Source organism: Echinops telfairi, unplaced genomic scaffold, assembly GCF_000313985.2.
Source record: "Echinops telfairi isolate 266 unplaced genomic scaffold, ASM31398v2 ScPeMD7_70;HRSCAF=299, whole genome shotgun sequence".
Taxonomy (NCBI): Eukaryota; Metazoa; Chordata; class Mammalia; order Afrosoricida; family Tenrecidae; genus Echinops; species Echinops telfairi.
Window position 1 is genome coordinate 54,405,710 of NW_022103968.1, and position 21,326 is coordinate 54,427,035.

General features: G+C 35.1%; 1 protein-coding gene across 1 annotated transcript in view; it reads right to left on the reverse strand.

Moving 5' to 3' along the window:
• Positions 1-19,419, reverse strand: part of JMJD1C (jumonji domain containing 1C) — a 165,172-nt gene extending 145,753 nt beyond the window's left edge. The window contains exon 1 of the mRNA XM_045291565.1: positions 19,260-19,419. The gene's annotated coding sequence lies outside the window, so the exon portion shown is untranslated. The remainder of the gene's footprint in view (positions 1-19,259) is intronic.
• Positions 19,420-21,326: the final 1,907 nt, after the last annotated feature.

Here is a 21,326-nt window from a genome sequence, read left to right on the forward strand (position 1 = left end):
AGTTGCCTACAGATGGGTCTTGGGTCCCCAAACTGCACTCCCCCTCATTCACAATGATTTGATTTTTGTTCTCTGATGCCTGATACCTCATCCCTTCGACACCTCATAATCACACAGGTTGGTGTGCTTCTTCCATGTGGGCTTTATTGCTTCCAAGCTAGATGGCCACATGTTTACCTTTAAGACCCCAGATGCTATATCTTTTGACAGCTGGGCACCATCACCTTTCTTCACCACTTTTGGTTATGCACCCATTTGTCCCAGAGTGTGTTCTAACTGATGCTCAGAAAGTAAGAGTTCTCTTCACTATATTACTAATATGCATATCTTAAAAACAAATCAATGCCCTAATTTCCATAGAAAAGTTTAAATTTTTATTTTAATTCTGACTAGATGAGAAGAAAGAAAAGTAATATTTTCTAAATTAATCTCAAAAATAAAGACCCTGTAAGAAAATATGTCCCCTTTATGGACAGTAAGACTGTCTATTCAGCTGGCCAAGTCACCAAATGAGTTACTGAATTCCGTGTTAAAAGTAAAACTTTATAAAAATGACCAAGAATTCAATATAGCAAACAAACCCTTTTCTAATATGAATTGAAGTTGACTGCACAATAATTGTTATGTTGGTGGTAACAGCTTACCCCCTTCACCATTTGTGCACTTTTAAACCAAGTCATTTACTAGTCCATATTTTTCATTTAAAAAGATGAGATACCTAAAAATATCATCTAGATGGTTAGTAAGTATATTGTCTGATATTACCTACTAAAAGAGCAGCAATAATAATAACCATCATCACCATTAAAAATAAAACAAAAAACGGTTTAGGTTCCATTTCTTTATTAATCTGTCATTTTTCAAATGAATAGAACTCAATGGGATATGTTAATACATGATGCATCACCAATGGTATCTGGATCAGTTAGTATATTTTTTATTAATATAAATAAACAAATGAATAAATAAGGTCATTAAAAGAAACGACCAGAAAGTCATATCACTTTGCAAAGGACCTTTGCACCTAATTAACCGAGTTAGAACACATTCATTTTTTGAAATCTTATCTAGTGTTTTTTAGAGCTTTTAAGTAATTAGTTGTGTTCGTATTATTTTACTTTATTTGTATGCTACTTCCCATTTGGGGACGGGAGCGGGGTTGGAAGTTATAAGAATTAGGTTTCCCAATTAATTTGCTTTATGAGGTAGTCTATTACAAATGCTGTCTAGAAATACTGATGGAGAAGATTGCATTATTTGCTGTAAGATCATTTCCAGTCTTTCAAAAAAAATTTCCACCAATCAGACTTACAAAACATGCCATCAATACACACATTTTTCAAGGGAAAGTTTTGAAAAGAAGCAAATCTGTATATTTTAACATTAGCACCATTACTTGCAGCTACAATTTTTTAGCAATCACAAACATTTTCTGAAAGAAAAACAGTTTTGTTTTTTTTAAAGTTTAAGTCCATCATCTTACTATTTGTTTTTCTTTTTACTATTAGGGGCTCATACAACTCTTATCACAATCCATACACACATCAATTGTGTAAAGCGCATTTGTACATTCATTGCCCTCATCAATCTCAAAACATTTTCTCTCCACTTAAACCCCCAGCATTAGGTCCTCATTTTTCCCCTCCCTCCCTACTGCCCCCTCCCTCATGAGCCCTTGATAGTTTATAAATTGTTGAAAAACAGTTCTTATAAACTATGGATTTATATCTATGGATTCTCACCATCTTTCCATTTATTGATGATTAAAATCTACTGGCCTTTAAAAAAGATGGTATGAACTTTACAATGAGAAATGTTGTTGTTAGGTGCCCAACTCAGAGACCCCAAGCACAACAAAAGGAAACACTGTCCAATCCTGTGCCATCCTCGCAACTGTTTCCGTGTTGAAGCCTATTGATGCTGCTACAATATCCATCCATTTTCTTGAAGGTCTTCCCCTTGTGCTACACCTTTACTTTCTTACTCACTGCTATTGAGTTGATGCCAACCTACAGCAACTCCATAGAGCAGGATAGATCTGCCCCTGTGAGTTTCCAAGACTGTAACTGTTTGGGGAAGTAGAAAGACCCATCTTTTTCCAGTTGAGTGGTTGGTAGTTTCAAATTGCTGAGCTTGCAAATCACCCAACTGGTAACCACTAAGCCATCATTAAGCATGATGTCCTTTTCTAGGGACTGTTCTCTACTGACATGTCCAAAGCACATGAAATGAAGCCTCACCAACCTTGACGCTAAGGAGGACTCTTCCTATGCTTCTTCCAAAATAGATTTTTGTTCTTTTAGCAGTTCATGGTACTTTCAATATCCTTCACCAGCACTGAAATTCAAATAAATTCATTTTTGTGGTTTTATTTATTCAATGTCCAACTTTCATATGCATTATGAGACCACTGAAAATACCATAGCTTAGGGCAGGCTTAGCTTAGTCTTCCAAGTAACTCCTTGCTTTTGAACACTCCATAGAGGCCTTGCACAGATTTACCCAATGCAATGTGTCATTTGATCTCTTCACTGCTATTTCCGTGAGCATTAATTGTGGATCCAAGCAAGACGAAATTTTTGAGGGCTTCAATTTTTTCTCTGTTGACCATGATGTCACCTCCTTGTCTGGTGTAGGTTTTCTTTAGTGAGTTGTAATCCATACTGAATGCTTCCATCCTTGATCTTAAACAGCAAGCGCCTCAGGTCCTCACTTTCAGCAAGCAAGGTTGTGTCATCTGTGTATAGCAGGCTGTTAAGAAGCCTTCCTGATGCCAAATTCTTCTTCATATAATCCAGTTTATTTGATTATTTTTACAGCATACTGATGTAATAAGTATGGTAAGAAGATTAACCCTGATGCACACCCTTTCCTGGTTTTAAGGCATGCAGTATGCCCTTGTTCTGTTTGCCCAATAGCTTCATGGTCCATGTAGACATTCCACATGAGCACACTGTAATGCTCCAGATTTCCATTCTTCTCAAGGCAATTCAGTTTGCTATGGTCCACACAGACAAATGCCTTAGTATAGGCAATAAAACACAAGTAAACATTTTCTGATATTCTCTACATTCAGCCGAGATCAATCTGATATCAGCCAATGATAACCCTTGTTCCACATCATTTTCTGATCTGAACCTCTGGCAGCTTCCTCTCAATGTACTGCTGAAACTGTTATTAGATTTTCAACAAAATTTTGCTTGCATGTGATATTCTATAGTTTGAGAATTCTGTTGGGTGGGTCACCTTTCTTTGGAATAAGTAAAATGTGAATCTCTCCCAGCCATTTGTCCAAGTAGCTGTCCTTCAAATTCGTGATATAGATGAGTAAGTGCTTCCAGTACTTCATCAGCTTATTGAAACATTATAGTCGGTATTCCATCAATTCCTGGATCTTTTTTTTTTTGGGGGGGGGTGTAATGATTTCAATACAGCTTAGGGTTCTTCCTTTAGCACCATTGGCTCTTGTTCATATACTACTTTTTGTAATGGTGAAATGCCAAGTAGTTATTCTTGGTACAGGGATTCTTCTTCATCTTTTGATGGTTCCTGCATTGTTCCATAATTTGCCCAGAGAATCTTAAAATACTGCAAAATTCAAGTCTTGATGTTTTTCTGGAGTTCTTTCAGTTGAAGATATGCTCAGTGTGTTCTTCCTTTTTGGCTTTCTAGGTTTGGTATTTGCACATTTCGTTGTAATATTTTTGTCTTCTGGTATTCCAAGCTGCCCTTTAGAGTTTTCCGTTTAGCTTTTTGGCCTCATCATTTCTTCCATGTACCTTAAAATACTCTATGACTTAAGAGAAAGTTTCAGTCTCTTTTGAAATCCACTTTGATGTTTTATTTCTCTCCTGTCTTTTCAATGATATTTTGCTCTGTTCAAGAATGATGCTCTTGATGTCCTGCCAGAGCTCATCAAGCCTTGTGTCACTAGCGTTCAATGTAGCAAATCTGTTCAACATGATGTTGAAATCAGGTAGGATAGACTCAAGGTCACACTTGACTCTGGTGGACTTGTTTTAATTTCCTTAAGTTTCAACTCGAACTTACATACAAGTAATTGATGGTCTGTTCCATCATCTCTTTCTACAGACGGTCAATTTGCTTTCTTTGTATTCCATCTAGAGAAGGTTTTTTGTGTTGGTGAAAAAAAGTTTTTTGCGCATCAAAGAACAAAAAATCCTATCATTGTGTACTCACTTCCCTGACACGATCGCTGAAAACAAATGGCTGCATAAGCAAATGTGGCGAAGAAAGCTGATGGTGCCCGGCTATCAAAAGATATAGCGCCTGGGGTCTTAAAGGCTTGAAGGTAAACAAGCGGCCATCAAGCTCAGAAGCAACAAAGCCCACATGGAAGAAGCACACCAGCCTGTGCAATCACAAGGTGTCGAAGGGATCAGTTATCAGGCATCATCCAAAAAAATCAAACCATTGTGAATGAGTGGGGGAGTGTGGAGTGGAGACACAAAGCCCATTTGTAGTCCACTGGACATCCCCTTACAGAAGGGTCTCTGGGAGGAGACGAGCCAGTCAGGGTGCGATGTAGCAACGATGAAACATACAATTTTCCTCTAGTTCCTAAGTACTCCCCCTGCCCCCTGCCTCCACTATTATGATCCCAATTCTACCTTACAAATCTGGCTAGACCAGAGGATGTACACTGGTAAAGATGGGAGCTGGAAACACCGGGAGTCCAGGGCAGATGATCCCTTCAGGACCAGTGATGTGAGTGGCGATACTAGGAGGGTGAAGAGAGGGTGGGTTGGAAGGGGGGAACCGATTACAAGGATCTACATGTGACTTCCTCCCTGGGGGACAGACGGCAGAGGAGTGGGTGAAGGGAGATGATGGACAGTGCAAGATATGACAAAATAATTTGTAAATTATCAAGGGTTTACGGGTTGGGGGGGCGCGGGAAAGGGAGCGGGGAGGGAGGGGAAAAATGAGGAGCTAATGGCAGGGGCTTGGGTGGAGAGCAAATGTTTTGAGAATGATGAAAGCAATGAATGTACAAATGTGCTTTGCACAATTGATGTATGTATGGATTGTGATAAGAGTTGTATGAGCCCGTAATAAAATGAGTAAAAAGAAAAAATATTTTTGCTATGAATGTTATTTCTATCACCAAGACCTTATTTTCAAGCTACTGTATTTTCTTCTTTGCTTCCAACTTTTGCATTCCAATAATCAATAATTATCAATGCATCCTCACTGTACATTTCATCAATTTCTGACTGAAGTCATTAGTAGAATTCTTTAATGTCTTCATCACTAGCTTCATTGGTTGGTACATAAAATTAGTAATATTTATATTGATTGGATTTCCCTGAATATGGACAGACATAATCCTATCACAGACAGAACTGTATTTCAAGATAGATCTTGAAATGTCCTTTTTGATGATGAATGTCAAGCTAGACCTCTTATTTCATTCCGAGCATAGATCATATGATCTTCTGACTCAAATGGCTAATACCAGTCCTTCAGTTCACTAATACCTAGAATACAGATTTTTACTCATTCCTTTTCATGTTTTACAACTTCCAATTCTCCTAGATTCATACTTTGTATAGTCCAAGTTCCAATTATTAAGAGATGCCTGCACCTGTCTCTTCTCATTTTGAATAATGCCCCAGCAGCAAATCAAGTACTCCATCCTCATCATTACGGCCAATTCTACTTTGAGAAGGCAGCTCAGCTCTTCTTCAATCATATTTTGAGCCCCTTCTGACCCAAGGGGCTAACATTGAGCCATATAATATAGTTTTTTAAGGTAAAAAACATCATTTGTATTCCCTTTTTACATATAAAAAAGGCAACTTATTACTGATCATAAATATTTCTCTCAAAGCATGAATATCGTTGGGTAAAAATACTACGGGCCATCCTGTGACTAGCTCAATAACTGCCCTACAAGATATTCTCATTTAGTTGTAATCCTCTAACAATTATGAGTCTGAAAACTGAGCATATTACCCATATATTTGCACTGCTACAAAAACGAGGAAACATCTACTGTACAAGCTTTACTATTTTGTCTTCAGTTTTTTTTCTAATCCTTCCAAAAGAGGTGTAAAGATCATTTAGTTTTGAGCATTTTCTCAGTTGAATTTTAGATATTAAGAACTTCAACACCCACCTGGCCCTTCCTCACAAAAAAGAATAAACAAAGTAATTTCACAAGACCAATGAAGAAACATACTGTTTTTGAACCAGAGACTATTTGGTGTACTGACAAAAAGAAGTAACTGAAGTGAAACTCTGCATCTTAATTACCTTCACAGATTTTACAGATTTAAGACACTGTAGTGGGAATACGTGAGATGCTGAACCCAAGAGGTAAGACACATCCAATTTTCCTTTTGCATGTACCATTTTGTCAGTATCATTAAAACTTACCAGCATAACATTTTTATTAATGAAGATTTGACATGATTCTTGCTGTTCTCTTTCGAATATAAATTTGTATTTAAACGTTTTTAAAATCTGTATTTTAAAAAAATTCAAAATAAAGACTAGTACTTTATATTTGCAAGATTTAAGGAAAAGATATGTAATATGACTTCAGTTTAATCAAACTATATAATCTTTATGTTTTTTGAGTTAAAATAGTATTGCGCACTGGATAATCTAATTTACAAATATAAATATGGAATGAATTCTATGAGGTTTTCTTGATTTATTTTGTTTGAAATTTCAATCTTGTTCTCCATCTAAGGAATTTGAGTCCTGAACAAGCAAAACTGATGCTGAAAAATGGAGATAGTATGTCATGGGAGGTAAGTTCAGATAACATAATACCTCTGGGTGCTGATGTCAGAATATAACTATAGACATCTTCAATCCTGACCATAAAATCTCTGAAGACAACTAAGCTATTCTATCCAAAAATGATGATACTGTAGAAGTGAGAACACAATGTAGTAGGAAAGATCTTTGCATTATCTATAGAGAGGATAGAAAGCATGTTAGCTAGAAAAGGAAGAAGGGTATGAGATTTAGCTTTGAGAGAATTCCTATAGGAAATGGCTCTTGAGAAAATTACTATGTTCAAAATTTTCTAATAGGTTTATTTTTAATAATCTATATACTTTGAAATTAAAGTGACTGTTTATAATACCAAAAAACCCCAAACTGTCTTTATTTTCAAGCTTATGCATCTCAAATTCTAGAGTTACTTCCTGAGATGCTTTGAATAAAATTGATCCAGATTTTTTAAGAGGAGAGGATATTTTCAATCTGAATAATAACATTTTAGATACAAAAGATATATATCATGAAGGCACTCAGCAGTTACTACCTGTTTCTATGTTGTCATCAAGGTATTATGATGGCTCCATGGCTATAAATCAGTGGATCTCAACCTGTGTGTCGTGAACCCTGGGCGGTGTGTGTGCGCGCACGCGGGTGCTTCAACAACCCTTTCACAGGGGTCGCCCAATTAATAGCAGTAGCAAAATTACAGTTATGAAATAGCAATGAAAATAATTTTATGGAAAAAAAAAAAAAGAATTTTATGGTTAGGGGGTCAGTCACCACAACATAAGGAACTGTATTAAAGGGTCACACCATTAGGAAGATTGAGAACTACTGCTTTAAATGAATCCAATTACTAGAAAACCCTGTGGATCTTATACAATCTCTTTCCTCTCCCTCAGAGAAGAATACAAATACAGAGGGATCTTGATTAAGCAAGGCTAACTTCTAATTGGCCACTAAAGTAAGACTCTAAAAATCAAAACACCAAACCCATTGCCAGTGAGTGAGTTCCTAATCACAGTAATGCTACATAGGATTTTAAAAGCTGTAAATCTTTATAGGAGTAGCAAGTTTAATTGCTTCTCAGCCTTTCGGCTAAGATCAAGTGTAGGAGTAGCAAGTTTTTACAGGAGCAGATACACATCTTTCTCCTGTGGAGTGGCTGGTGGGTTTGAACCACCAACACTGCAATTTGCAGCCCAATGCTAACTGGACATTATCAGGGCTTCTTGCATTAGACCTTATCCTTCTCAGTTGCAACTCCTTCACAGTCACAGGCTTTGTATGGAAAGTGATACAAAATCCATCAATGTTATTCTCAACAGTCGCATAACAGTAACAATAGCTCCCTATGGTGTCCTTATATAGATTCCCAATTTTTTTCTTAGCCAAATGAGATACAGCAAAGTTTCTTTTCTTCCAAAGGAAAGGTGCACTTAAGGACACCTGCAGAGTTTATTTTCCTACAGTAAGAAAACATTTAGCATTTCCTAATACTTGATAATCTATAAAAATTTCACATTCACGATTTTGTTTCCTTATAACAACAACCTAAAGATAGAGATGGAACAAATAAAACCACAAGAAGTTAAATAAAAGAAAGTTGTGACTAGAATTTGTATCATTACAACTATCCCAAATGTTCTTTATATAGAGGCAAACTTTAAGAAAAAAGCACATTAATAGAAATACTATTTCCAATGAAATTATCTATGATTATGATACAAATTTTAGTTGTGTTAAGATTATTCAGATAAAATTTAATGTGTAAAAGTAAAGCAAATCCACATGAATAGTAAAATAGATGCACACGTAATTATACCATCTTAAGGAAAATTAAGGGCTTAGACTGCTATTAGTTGATTCTGACTATGTGTTATAGAGTAGAACTGCTCTGCAGGGTTTTCGTGGCTTTAGTATTAACAGAAGTAGATAGCCAGGCCTTTTCCTCTGTAGGAGTCCTGGTTGCATACTGGGCTATGCATTGGTCTGCTAATAGCAAGATCAGCAGTTCTAACTCACCAGCTGCTCTGAGAGAGGACTTTCTACTCTTGTGATGATTTGCACTTGAATTAACTCAAAGGTTGACAGTTCAAACCCACATAGCAGGTACCATGTTTTTGAGTCCTCTCCAATTCATAGCAGCCCCATGACACCTAACAATAATAAAACGATGAGGATGTGGTACCTGCTGTGTGGATTTGAAATGCCAACCATTAAGTTAAGTGCAAACTATTTGTGCCACCTAGGGACCCTAATGATACAGTGCTAGTGTGTGCTGTAGGACTGATTTCCACTTACCATATATACTCGTGTATAAGCCAAGTTTTCCACAGTACATTTTAAATGCAGTTTTTGTGGTAAAATTAGGTGTCCCGGCTGATATTTGGGTCAGCTTATACTCGAGTATATACGGTAAATCAATCTTAGAGAAGAGAGTAGAACTGACCAGTAAGATTTACTAAATAGATTTACTATTTAGTCCATACCAAAAAAACAACAAAACAAAATAAAACATCCACTGCTATTAGGGTATTTGTGACTGTAGTTACCCAACTATATAGAACTACCCACAGGTTTTCTTTTACAGAAGCTGATTTCCACATCATTCTCAAAAGCTCAATTTAAATATAAGTATTAAAACAAAGAACAGAAAAGAGAGGAAAGCGAAAAAGTGGAAAGTATCGATAACACCAATACAAATCAGAGAGGAATAAACAACAACAAAATTAAATCAGAAAACAAGGCTAAGACCGTTTTACAGTTAAAGTCTATCATGCTTCCACAAAATTGTTCATTCCAATCTTAAAAACATTGTGCAGGAGAAAAAGACTATTTCACATATCATTTTATGAGTTTTTAAAATTTCATAGAATGTTCTTGACACACATACACACAAACCTTAGAGTACATCTCTATGGACCACATTGTGTACCCCCAAAATAGGTGTCAATTTGGCAAGGCCATAATTCCTATTATGGTGTGGCTGTCTTCCATTTAGTAACCTATTACATTTTGTGTTATACAATTATTGTCCATTTTATGTGTTGTAAATTCTAACCTCTATATGTTAACAAAGAAAGAACTCTGTTGGTGTAGCAGGGTACAAGTTTGGCTGCTAACCTCAAGGCTAGCAGTTCAAAACCACCAGTGACTTCCACTCCACACGAAAAAGATAAGGCTCTCTAACTGCCACAGAGATGTACAGTTCTGGAGATTTACAGGGGCAGTTCTACTCTGTCCTTCCTGTGTGTCACTGAAAGGTGGAACAGACTCCATGGCAGACAGTTTGGGTATATCTTAATGAGACAGGATTGATGAGGGTTAGATGAAGGTAAATAATAAAGTATTGCTACATATTTGTGTAAACCTGTATTACACAAAAATACCAAAATGTATATAATAAAGCACACATGGTGGAGGGTAAAATAGAGGACTAGGACTTATTAAAAATAGAAATGCGAGCCCATGGAGGGGGAAAAAATCTTTGGCAATCACATATGGACAAAGAACTTTTTAATGAAAATTTAGGCCAAATTCCCATCAGATTCTTCAACACTTCAAAAACAAAAACAGCAAAAAAAAATCCAAATAACCCACTTATATAAGGTGGGCAGAGGACCTCAAATGACAATTCAAAAAGGACAAGATTCGAAAAAAAGAACAATAGTCTAATGGCTAACACACACAGGAGGAAATGCTCTCTCTCCTTCACTAGCCATCAAAAAAATGCAAATCAAAATAACAATGAGATATAATCTTATACCCACAAGCATAGCCCCATTAAAAAAAAAAACCAGAGAACAAGTAATTCTGTAGAAAGAGTGAAGAGATTGGAACTCTTAAACCCTGATGCAGGCAATGCCTAAAACAACAGGCAACAGAACTACTATATGATCCAGCAACACCATTTCTGGGTATATATACCCCAAAGAAATAAGAGATAGAACACTAAGAGACGTATGCTCTCCCATGTTCACTGCAGCACAGATCACAATAGCAAGAGGTTGAAACAAGCCAAATTCCCATCAGTGAAAGAATGGATAAAAAAAATATGGCACATACATAAATCTCTATACGTACAACAGCGATGAAACCATTAAACACCTCAAGACATAGAGGGATCTGGAAATTATTATGCTACATGAAGTTAGTCAATCACTAAATGGCAAATATTTTTTGAGTCCACTACTATAAACTCCAAGACAAAAGCACACTGCTGCTTCAAAGTCATGCAATCTGTGGTAGTTACATAATCTGGTGTCAATTTGAGTATTCACAGTGAAGAGGTGGAGACTAGCCTGTCAATCAGAGTAGCCTGATGACCTCCTTTGGAGGTGCTAAGGATATAAATAGCTTGCTGGAGGCGAAGAACACATGCTTATTCCCTGCAAAACATCCCTTTGGAAAAGACACGTGGAGGCTGATGGAGCCAGGCCTCTGGAAGCAGAGAAGCCACATGAGACCCCTGCCAGCACTAGGATGCTTACAACGCCACTGGATCCACAAGACTTCCCACCCACTGGCCTGTGATCTTCCTGCACTCAGGATCAGTGCATGTGTTCCGTGAGTCTGAAGAGGACTTTATGGATTAGTATCAGACATAGGGGCTAATATCGGACTTATGGACTTGATCTGGACTGGGATGGGATATTTTCTCAATATTCAACTCCTCTTGTATATAAATCTCTTTCTTATACACATATGAGTGTCTCCCTGGATTTGTTTCTCTAGTCTACCCAGACTAACACACAATCCAATAACACAGTCTGCTGAACATCAAGGTAGAGAACTTGACTAGCATCCATGAAGCATACAGAACTCCCCCACTTTGACAGAGAAACCTCACTCAGTTCAGGTCAGGTTTTCAAGTCAAGGGAGATGACCACTTAACTTCTGCCATACGAAACTGTGCTAAGGTCACCCCAAATCAACAGACAGTCCTACTAGACTAATTTAGCCAGACTACCAAACAAATAACAGAAATGTAGATGAATGGAGACATCGGACAGTATAAGACATGAAATAACAATAACAATAATATATAATTGATAAAGGATTCATGAGGATGAGATGGTGGGGAAGGGAAAGGAAAAAAGAGGAACTGATACCAAGGGCTCAAGTAGAAAGAAAATGTTTTGGAAATATTGATGGCAACTTATGTACAAGTGTGCTTAATACAACTGAATAATGGATTATTATAAGATTTGTAAGAACCCCCAATAAAATGGTTAGTAAAAATAAAAAAAGTGAAGCTACTGTTTCTAAACACATGTTCCATCTAGGTGTCTATTTGAGTGCTTCTCAAAGGAATTAAATTGAATACACACATCAACTTACCTAATCACTCTAGGCTTCTTTCTTTCCTCATTAGAAAAATGTCATAAAACCATAGCAAAATACATTACAAAAGATTTTTATTGTTTTTTTATGTGTTAAGGGTCTTCAAGTGTTATAAGTATTTAAGTGCTTGGCTAAGACCTGGTGATCTAACTCAAAAAAAACAACAGCCACTGAAAATCCTAAGGAACACACAGATATACTATGACACACATATATCATTGTCATGAATTGGAATCAACTCTATGACAAATGGTTTGGTCCTTTGTTAATATATGTTATAAACGATACTTAAGTTTTAATTTATCTATATCCTAGCTTAATCTTTGCAATATATCTATTTATAAAAGAAGCTCTGATGGCATAGTGGGCACAAGTTAAGCACTGGGCTCCTAATCACAGGGTTGGTAATTCAAAGCAACAATCAATTGCTGTGTAGGACAATATTGAGGCTATATGCTTCTGTAAAAAATTATAGATTGAGAAACCTTAAGGACCAGTACTCTTTTGTCCTATAAGGTCACCATGTGCAGGGTCAACTTCATGGCAGTTTGTTTGTTTGTTTAATTCTTTTTATTGGGGGCTCTTACATCTATCACAATCCATATATTCCTCCAGTGTATCAAGTACATTTGCACATATGCCACCATGATCATTTTCAAAGCCTTCTCTTCCCACTTGAGCCTGATTATCAGCTCCCCATTTCTTCCCCCACCTTCCCCTCCCCCGCCCATGAACCCTTGATAAGTTTTTTCGGTTTTTTCCCCTTGATAAGTTATAGATTATTTTTTCCATATCTTAAATTGTCCTCCGTCACCCCTCACCCACTTTTCCGTTATTCGTCACCGTGGGAGGGGGTTCTAGATTGATTCTTCAGTTTGGGATTTTATTACACAAAGGAGCCCTGCTGGTACCAGTAATTGGAATTCACCAGCCACTCTACAGAACAGACATGGCAACCAGTTCCCCAAAAGATTTCAGCGTAGAAAACCCTATGGAGAAGTTCTAATCTGTCATGCAAGGTCACTCGGAATCAGAATTGATCTGATGGCACCTAACAACAGCAAGGTTATTATAAAGAAAGAGACATAGAGAGGAAAGGTAACTTAAGTTTACCCCAATATTAATAGTTAACAGCAAAGTCTAATCTGAACCAGGATTATCTGACTTCAAGTCCTAAATTCTTAGATTGCCTTCCTACATGACCTGATCTATAAGATTACCTTTATGACTTCTAATATGCTCTGAATCTATGACAAGAAAATCTCCAGGGTCTCATCAAGATGTGCAAGTTATGAGCATGCAGCAATTAAGATAGTTAAAACAAACCTTAAATAATTTTTGTTATCATTTAATTTTGCCATGGTTTAAATGATCATTTTTATTGTAAATTTATTCTTTTACAGTATTAATAATGACAGCCAGAATAATACTGTCTAGAAGATGTAAAAAGTAGCAGTCAAAATATATTAACACAATGTGAAAATAAGTGTGCTAAACTAACTCATATAACTATTTCCAAAACTGAAACTACCAGAGAACTTAAAATGTCACATAATAATTTCCAAATGTTTTGTAAATAAGGGTTTCTTCTACTGGAAAGACAAATTATCGTCAGCTTGTAACCTTCACTGAAAAAAAAATTTTTTTTATTACTTTGTAATACTTTCCAAATACATAATTTTGACATTGCTTTAATTAAGACTTAATGATTTTATTTAAATTTTATTTGTCTCTGTTTCTCTCAAGGAGCCCTGGTAGCGTAATGGTCAAAAATGTTGGGCTACTAACTGCAAGGTCAGCAGTTTGAAACCACCAGCTGCTCCACGAGAAAAAAAGATGAGGCCTTCTATGCACGTACAGAATTATACTCAGAAACCCTCAGAGGCAGATCTACATTGCCTTATAGTGTTGATATGGGTTGGAATAGAGTCAGGGGCAGGGAGCTTTTGGATGTTTCCCTAAAACACTTATAATTTTAAAGCTGCATAATATCCTAGAACATTCATTTGACAATTTTCACATATTGTTGTACACCAGGTTGTTTCCTCCCCCCTCCCCCGCTTTAGATGAGACTGCATTGAACATTTTTCTGCATCTTTCATTTTTGTATCTTCAATGCTTAGCATAGTGTCTGCCTCTTATCTGGTAATTGATAAACATTCGTTATATTCAATATACTTTTTTTACTTCAAAATGCTTTTTAAGGAAAACAAACTGCTTTGTTTCTTAAAAAAGTACGTTCAGAGTCGTGTTCTTTCATGAACCCACACAAAATGAGCATGGTCTGCTCATTCACTGCAATGTGAGTATTAGATTTTATCATTTGGAACGCTTACAGTTTTATATAAATCACTCTTTAAAAATAACTTTACAGAAAAATAATTAATTTTGGGGGGAAAATAATAATCTTTTTAAAAAATAATAATCTTAAGGTGTTATTTGTTGTCATTACTTCTCTTTCGTTAGTCACAAAATCCAAGGACATATAATAAAAGTAAAACTAATAATCTATATTCTGGAAATCAATTCTCTGCATGTGAACTTGTTTTAAGGCTCAAATTCAGTTGGAATGTGGCCTACCTTCGTATTTCAGTGACACTTAGTTGAGGCCATAATCTAAACCAAGTCTAACAAAATGGCAGCCAGATAAAAGCATAAACTTGTCCCAAAGAACAATGGATCTCTCCTTTAAAAGGGTTTCTTGTGGAACAGAGTGAAATGAAAAAGCATTCTCACTAGGCAAACAAGTTAAAAGGATTAACTGATAATGTTTTACAATTCCTTGTTAAACCAGAATTACCTAATTATGAAGGAAAAGCTGCACTGGAAAGGAAAATATCTTGTTTTCCTAAAGACTCACATCAGAAATTCAGGTAAATTATTGCAGATTAGCATAACCATTACTTTCTTCTCCTTCTAAAACTTTAACTTTTACCATAACCTTGGTTGGGTAATTTTTATATTCTCCCTATGACAATTTCAGGGATCAGATTTTTGTGCGATTAAAATAAGAATATCCATTTTTCTTGCTTGTGACCACGTGGACATATTTAAAATGGGTCAATTGTATAATCTGAACTACAACTGGCTGATTTTTCTTAACTGTCCTCTAATGTAGGTGTGATAATAATAGCCAGAAAACTCGCTGTATCTCTCAGGAGGGTTCTTCTATTTATTTATTTATGACAGGTAAGTTAGATCAATTCATCATTTAAAATAAGCATTTAGTCGCTGTCTACTATGGGCAAGGCACTATGCTAGATGTCTAGGAATAATACAAAAATGACTAAGACATGATTCCTGTCCTCAAAGAACTTACAATCTATTAGAAGACAGACATGCAAACAAATAGTTATAATAAAAAGCAGAATGTGCTAGCTGTTAAAACAGAGGTACAAAAAAGTTCTACAGGAGCACAGAGGATGGTGAGGTTAATTCTGGTTGGGCTGATCTGGAAGGCTGGGCCAGTAGAACAGTAGTAGAAAACTCTGCCCTTAGAAAATGCAGCAGTGTTACAGCCCAGCTGGGTTAGGGTCGAAGCCCCACTCCCCACAGAAGTTTTTCCTAAAGGAGATGGAGCCAGGGCCCTAACCCAGTTAGGTAGGTGCTTCGGTGATTTCAATTAAGTATGCCAAGTTTTTCTTTCCCTGGTGCAGATAAATGTGCTTTCACAAATGTTTTACTTTTAAAAAGGAAAAGGAAAGAAATTTAACAAAGTATTAAGTAACTTACATAGCCATATAAGTTACTATGATCTCTATCTATCATCAGAATGGCCTCAGGTGGTACCCTGATCACATAGGTTGGACCAAGCTAAGAAATAGACACCACTTATGTAGACTAAGTATGTGGCGTTCCAACATGTGCTTTGCTACGGATATACTGGGGAGACAGATGAAGTAGTAATTCCAGAGAAATAGCCCGGGTTTTGAACTTGCCCATATTCTGTTGAAGTTCTAAAAGCTTAAAACCTCAAAAATAACCTTTGAAATATATTAATGAGACAAACAGGACTTTTTTCAGGGGTCCTGTCATGATTTTAAGAACCAGCAGGTACACTGGTCGTTTCCGCTAATTGTTCTAACCAAGAACAGACTAATATAACCAGTATCTAGCAGGTACCACAGGAGGGGTGAAACAATTGCAAAGATGATAAATATAAACATATTTGAGTACACAAGAACATAAAGCAAGTATTATGTGCATATAATTAGAAACATTAAATCTATAGAGAATTAAAAACAATGTATTAGTTACCACTGTTTCACTCTATTACCATATATATATATACACATTCCTAATGTTTCTTACATTTTTAAGTACTGCATTTTACTCTGCTCAAAGAATATAAAACTCTGAATTTCCTAACTACTGCTTTTAAACCTCATTTTTAAAATGAGATATGGAAACAGAATCTGATAAATAAACAAATGCTTATACAGTGCTTACAAAACTTATAATTATTTCTTAAATGTTAACAAGTATTTCTATTTTACTTGTTTGTTCTATTAATTTTCAGAACCTCCCCAAAGAAAAGAAGAAAGGAACAAAAAGAAAGGGAAGGAAGAGGAAGAAAGATAAAAACAGAGGGGGGAACACCCTGGCTGTTTGATTTAATGAAGATATGCCAATACATAGAATTTCTGCAAACATAAACATACAATTCAAAAAGAATTGTTATCAAACAATTAGGTGAGGAAACTATGAAACATATGATAAAAGGTTATAAAATCTGAAATAATATAAAGAAAGCTCCTAGCAAGTATTAAACACAAAGCTCTAAGTAACTAAAAAGAACAATTCACACAAGATACAGGTTGTTAATAAACATGAATAGCATTCATCCTTATTCATTAAAGAAATACAAACTGATGAAATAGTATTTAAATATAAAATTAGCAAAGATAAAATGATTAACATTCAATGCTGTATCACCCAAAATCTTATTTGCGGTCTTTTGTTTGGATGTTAAAGCAAGATGGTCCAAAATATGTAATCAACACTTGCAAGGGTATGGTGAGATGTAAACACTCATACCCTGTGTCTTGGGGCAATGGCAGTACTCCTTTAAGCAATTTGTGGAAGATGTCAAGAGATTTTTGTTTCTTTTAACTTCAGACCCTTTGACCAATAATTCAACTACCGTGAACCAAAATTTTTTAAATAATCAGAGATGCAAAGATTTACATACAATGACATTTATATCATTTATTTATAATCACATAAAAATGGAAACAACTCAAATGTCAAACATTAGGAAAACAAATCATTGTAGAATCTTGCATTATGCAGCTGTTAAAAATTATGTTAAGGTTATTTCTTGTGAGGAAAAGTAAAGAGGAGGAAATAATAAGTTAAAAAGCAGGACCTATTATCTATTATTCAATTTTAGCTAGAATGATTTTTTAAAAGCAGAGAAATATATTTTCTAAGGAAATATGTCAACGAATATTAGGTTATCTCTTGGAGTGGGGTTAGAATGATTTTCTACTTTATATCATTCAGTATCTTCTAAACTTTTCATAACATACACAGTTCTTACAAGAAAAAAATGTTACATTTTAAAAAGAAGTTTGCTAGTTATATGGACTTATTACGATGTTAAACTGTTTCCAACAGAAATAAATTTCAACAATTTGTAACGAAAAATTAGTAGAAACAGCATCTTAAGATAGAAATTTTCTAAAACTATGACTAGAGAAGAAATCCATGTCAATTTTAATAGCTTATATGAAATGGTGAAGTTTTCTAAAGTTCTGTTTATGTTTTAACTAGGATAATGAGGGAAACATTTTGCTGTTACTGAGTTACTGTTTTCACCTTGTGAGGCTTTTTATCATAAAAAAATCACCTATCTTATAATTACTTTTAGGTTTTAAACAATTTTGGGGCAAGGTCTGTAAGATCAATAAACTTTGTATTCATGGCTTAAAAATTGTTAAGTTAAAAACTACCCTTTTAAGTACCTAGTTATTAAGAAAACGGAAAATACCTAACCTATATTAGATATACTAAACACCTATAAAATATTTCAATGATTTTAAAATATTTGTGTATTAATGGAAAATTTCACCCAACTGAAAATTGGTTTATCTGTTACATTATAGACATTCAATCCCAAATAGGTAACACTGGTTAAATATAAATGTGGCTCTTTTAATATTCATGTTTTTGTTTAGTTAGTACTTTTTCTCTTATAAAACTCTTCAAACTGTCTGAAAAGGTATTGGTGACTCCTATATGTTCTTAACTGAAACAATTCCTAATACCAAGTATACTGGTTATCTGAATGTACCACTTAACATCTACCATCACCCATTAATGATTCACTGCATTTTGACTAAATTTAACAAACCCAGAAAAATTAAGTGAGACTGAAAGCTTTATAACAGTGGTTCTAAACCTTCCTAATGCTGCAATCCTTTAATATAGTTCCTCATGTTGTGGTGACCCCCCCAACCATAAAATTATTTTTGTTGCTACTTCATAACTATAATTTTGATCTTCATAAATATAATTTTGCTACTGTTATGAATTGGGCGACCCCTGTGAAAGGGTCATTCGACCCCCAAAGGAGTCATGACCCACAGGTTGAGCACCGCTGCTTTATAAGGATACCTGGTGGTGCAGCGGATTAAGCATGCGGTAGTTAACTGCAAGATTGACCCTATTAGCAGCTTTGTGAAATAAAGATGAGTCAATCCACTTATATAAAAATTGACAGCTTCAAAAACTCTATAGAACAGTTCTAACCTGTCATATATAGGCACTATGAGTTAGAATCAACTTCATGGCTGTGGGGGTGGGGGTAGGGTACAGGCTTTATAAAAAACATACTCTTCCATCTACATCTCTTTCAGTTAAAATGTTCTATGTTCCACATAAATCAATTATTCCTCAGAAGTTTTTCATCCAATTTATATGTTCTAGATTTATTTGGGTAAAATAAAGTGTGAACTACAGATGTTGAAAATAATAACAAGGAGACCCATAAACTCTTTGAACAAAAGTAGTATTTTCAAATATATGTCAGACACCTGAGTCTAGTCATGAACATTAATGTAAAGCCAGCAAGATAAAATTTATATATTCACTTAGTATATTTTGAAGATAAAAAAACTAAACATGTTTAATGAAATAGTAACAGGTCTTACCAATGCAGGCCACTGAATTTGTTTGTTCTTCGATCCCTGAGTCTGGCTAGGGTCCTTCCTTTTGGCCCAGATTAAGTGGTATTCAACCAAGAAAGTTGCGAACTCTTCATAAACTTTAACCCACTCTCGTTTATCCCATGCAAGATCATCAAATTCCACATACACCTGTGGAAAAATAAAAAACCATAAATTCCCGAAGTAAAGCTGTTCAGTTATATTTCAAAATATAAGCTATTATGAAGTTGAACTAGAAAAGTCATGAACAAATTCATTATTTAAGTGACTTTTTAAAATAATTAATTCTTCTTAATACATAAAATAATGAACTTAAAATAACTAACTCTCCTTAATACAGATTATACATCCTTACTTATTTCTATGACTAGAAAATAAGTAGCAAATTTATTAAGAAAAACAACGTACAAAGAGAACATTCACCAGTACAGAAATTGACCCCCATCATTTAAATACATTAAAAAACTCCATGTCTCTATTGATGATGCTAGAGGGAGAGGTCAGCAAACATTTTCTGAGAGAGGTAGATAGCAATACGGTGTTTGTCAGTTACTAAATTCTGTATTTGTAAAACAAAACAGCCAGACAATATGTAGAAAAAGAATGTGCTTAGCTGTGCTTCAACAAAACGTTATTTACAAAAATAGGTATCAAGCCATAGGCCTTTATATTGACTCATGCTCTACAGTATTATCTTGGTAAAATATAATGGAAGCCATATATTACATTTTAAATTTCCCAATAGGTGCTAGGGAATGCGTCCTGATGGTATCGTGATTTACATGTTGGCCAGCTAAATGCAAAGTCAGCCATTTAAAGCCACAAACCACTCCACAGGAGAAAGATGAGGTTTCCTACTCTTTCCTACCAGGTAAGTTCTACTGCATCTTATGAGTAGGTCATTATGAATCAGAATCAACTGGTAATAGTGAGTATATAAATTTGAATAGGCACTGGAAACCACCACCATGGTGAATGAATTCATTTAAATATTTTTATTCAACCTACTACATTCAAAATATCACTTCGACATGCAACTATTGTAAAGCATTTTAGTGAGAGTTTATGTATATTTTTGATCTTGAAAATCTACTGTGTATTTCATATGTGCAATATATATCAATATGTATACTACATATTCATTGAAAGTACTTGATCTGTATTTAGATTTTAAGCCTTTCAGTAAAAAGTATAGATTTGCACATGAATTACTCCAAACATACTAAATAAAATTTTAATAATTACAACAAATACAAGTTTCAAACTTACTAGGAAAAAACTAAATAAAAAATTCAATTTCTAAGGGGCACTAGCCATATTGCTAGTACTCAATTGATGTAATTGACTCAGGGCTACAAACATGTGACACTACAGTGGGCACACAGAGATAATCTGATTTTTTAAGCTTTTCTTCAAAATACTATCTTTGATCCAGGAACAAAAATGTGAATTTACAGATAACACAGTTACTCATTTTATTTCAATAAATGCAAACTTTCTTATAAAATACATGCAAAAATTATAATATATTCAAAGCTAAAAAGGCTAGCTTTTTAAGTTACATGAATACAAGCAAATCATTGTTAGCCTAGAAATAATTTTTAAGTGATTTTATTGTTTTTTTTTAAAATATGGAGATTCATAAAATGTTAGAATTTTCTCAAATACTTTCCATGCTTATATTAATATGATTGCTTTTATTTACTATCAAAAGTTCTTACTAGAAACATATAAATATTCAAGTCTCGCTTTCCCAAAGACTAAATTGGCTATGATATGTTGTCATTTTGTATATTAATATATTTTCCTTGCTATTATTTTATGGAAAATCCTGTGTCTATTTTCATCAGGAATACTGGACTTCAGGTTTATTTTACTGCAAAGTGTTTAAGGAGTCGGGTAGCACTGTGGGTTAGACAATGTGCTGATTGAAAGGCTGGAGGTTCAAACTTACCAATTGTTCCATGGGAGAGGGAGAGGTAGGGGGGAAGGGAAGAGGTGTTAACAAACCCAGGGACAAGGGAACAACAAGCGATCCAAATTGGTGGGGAG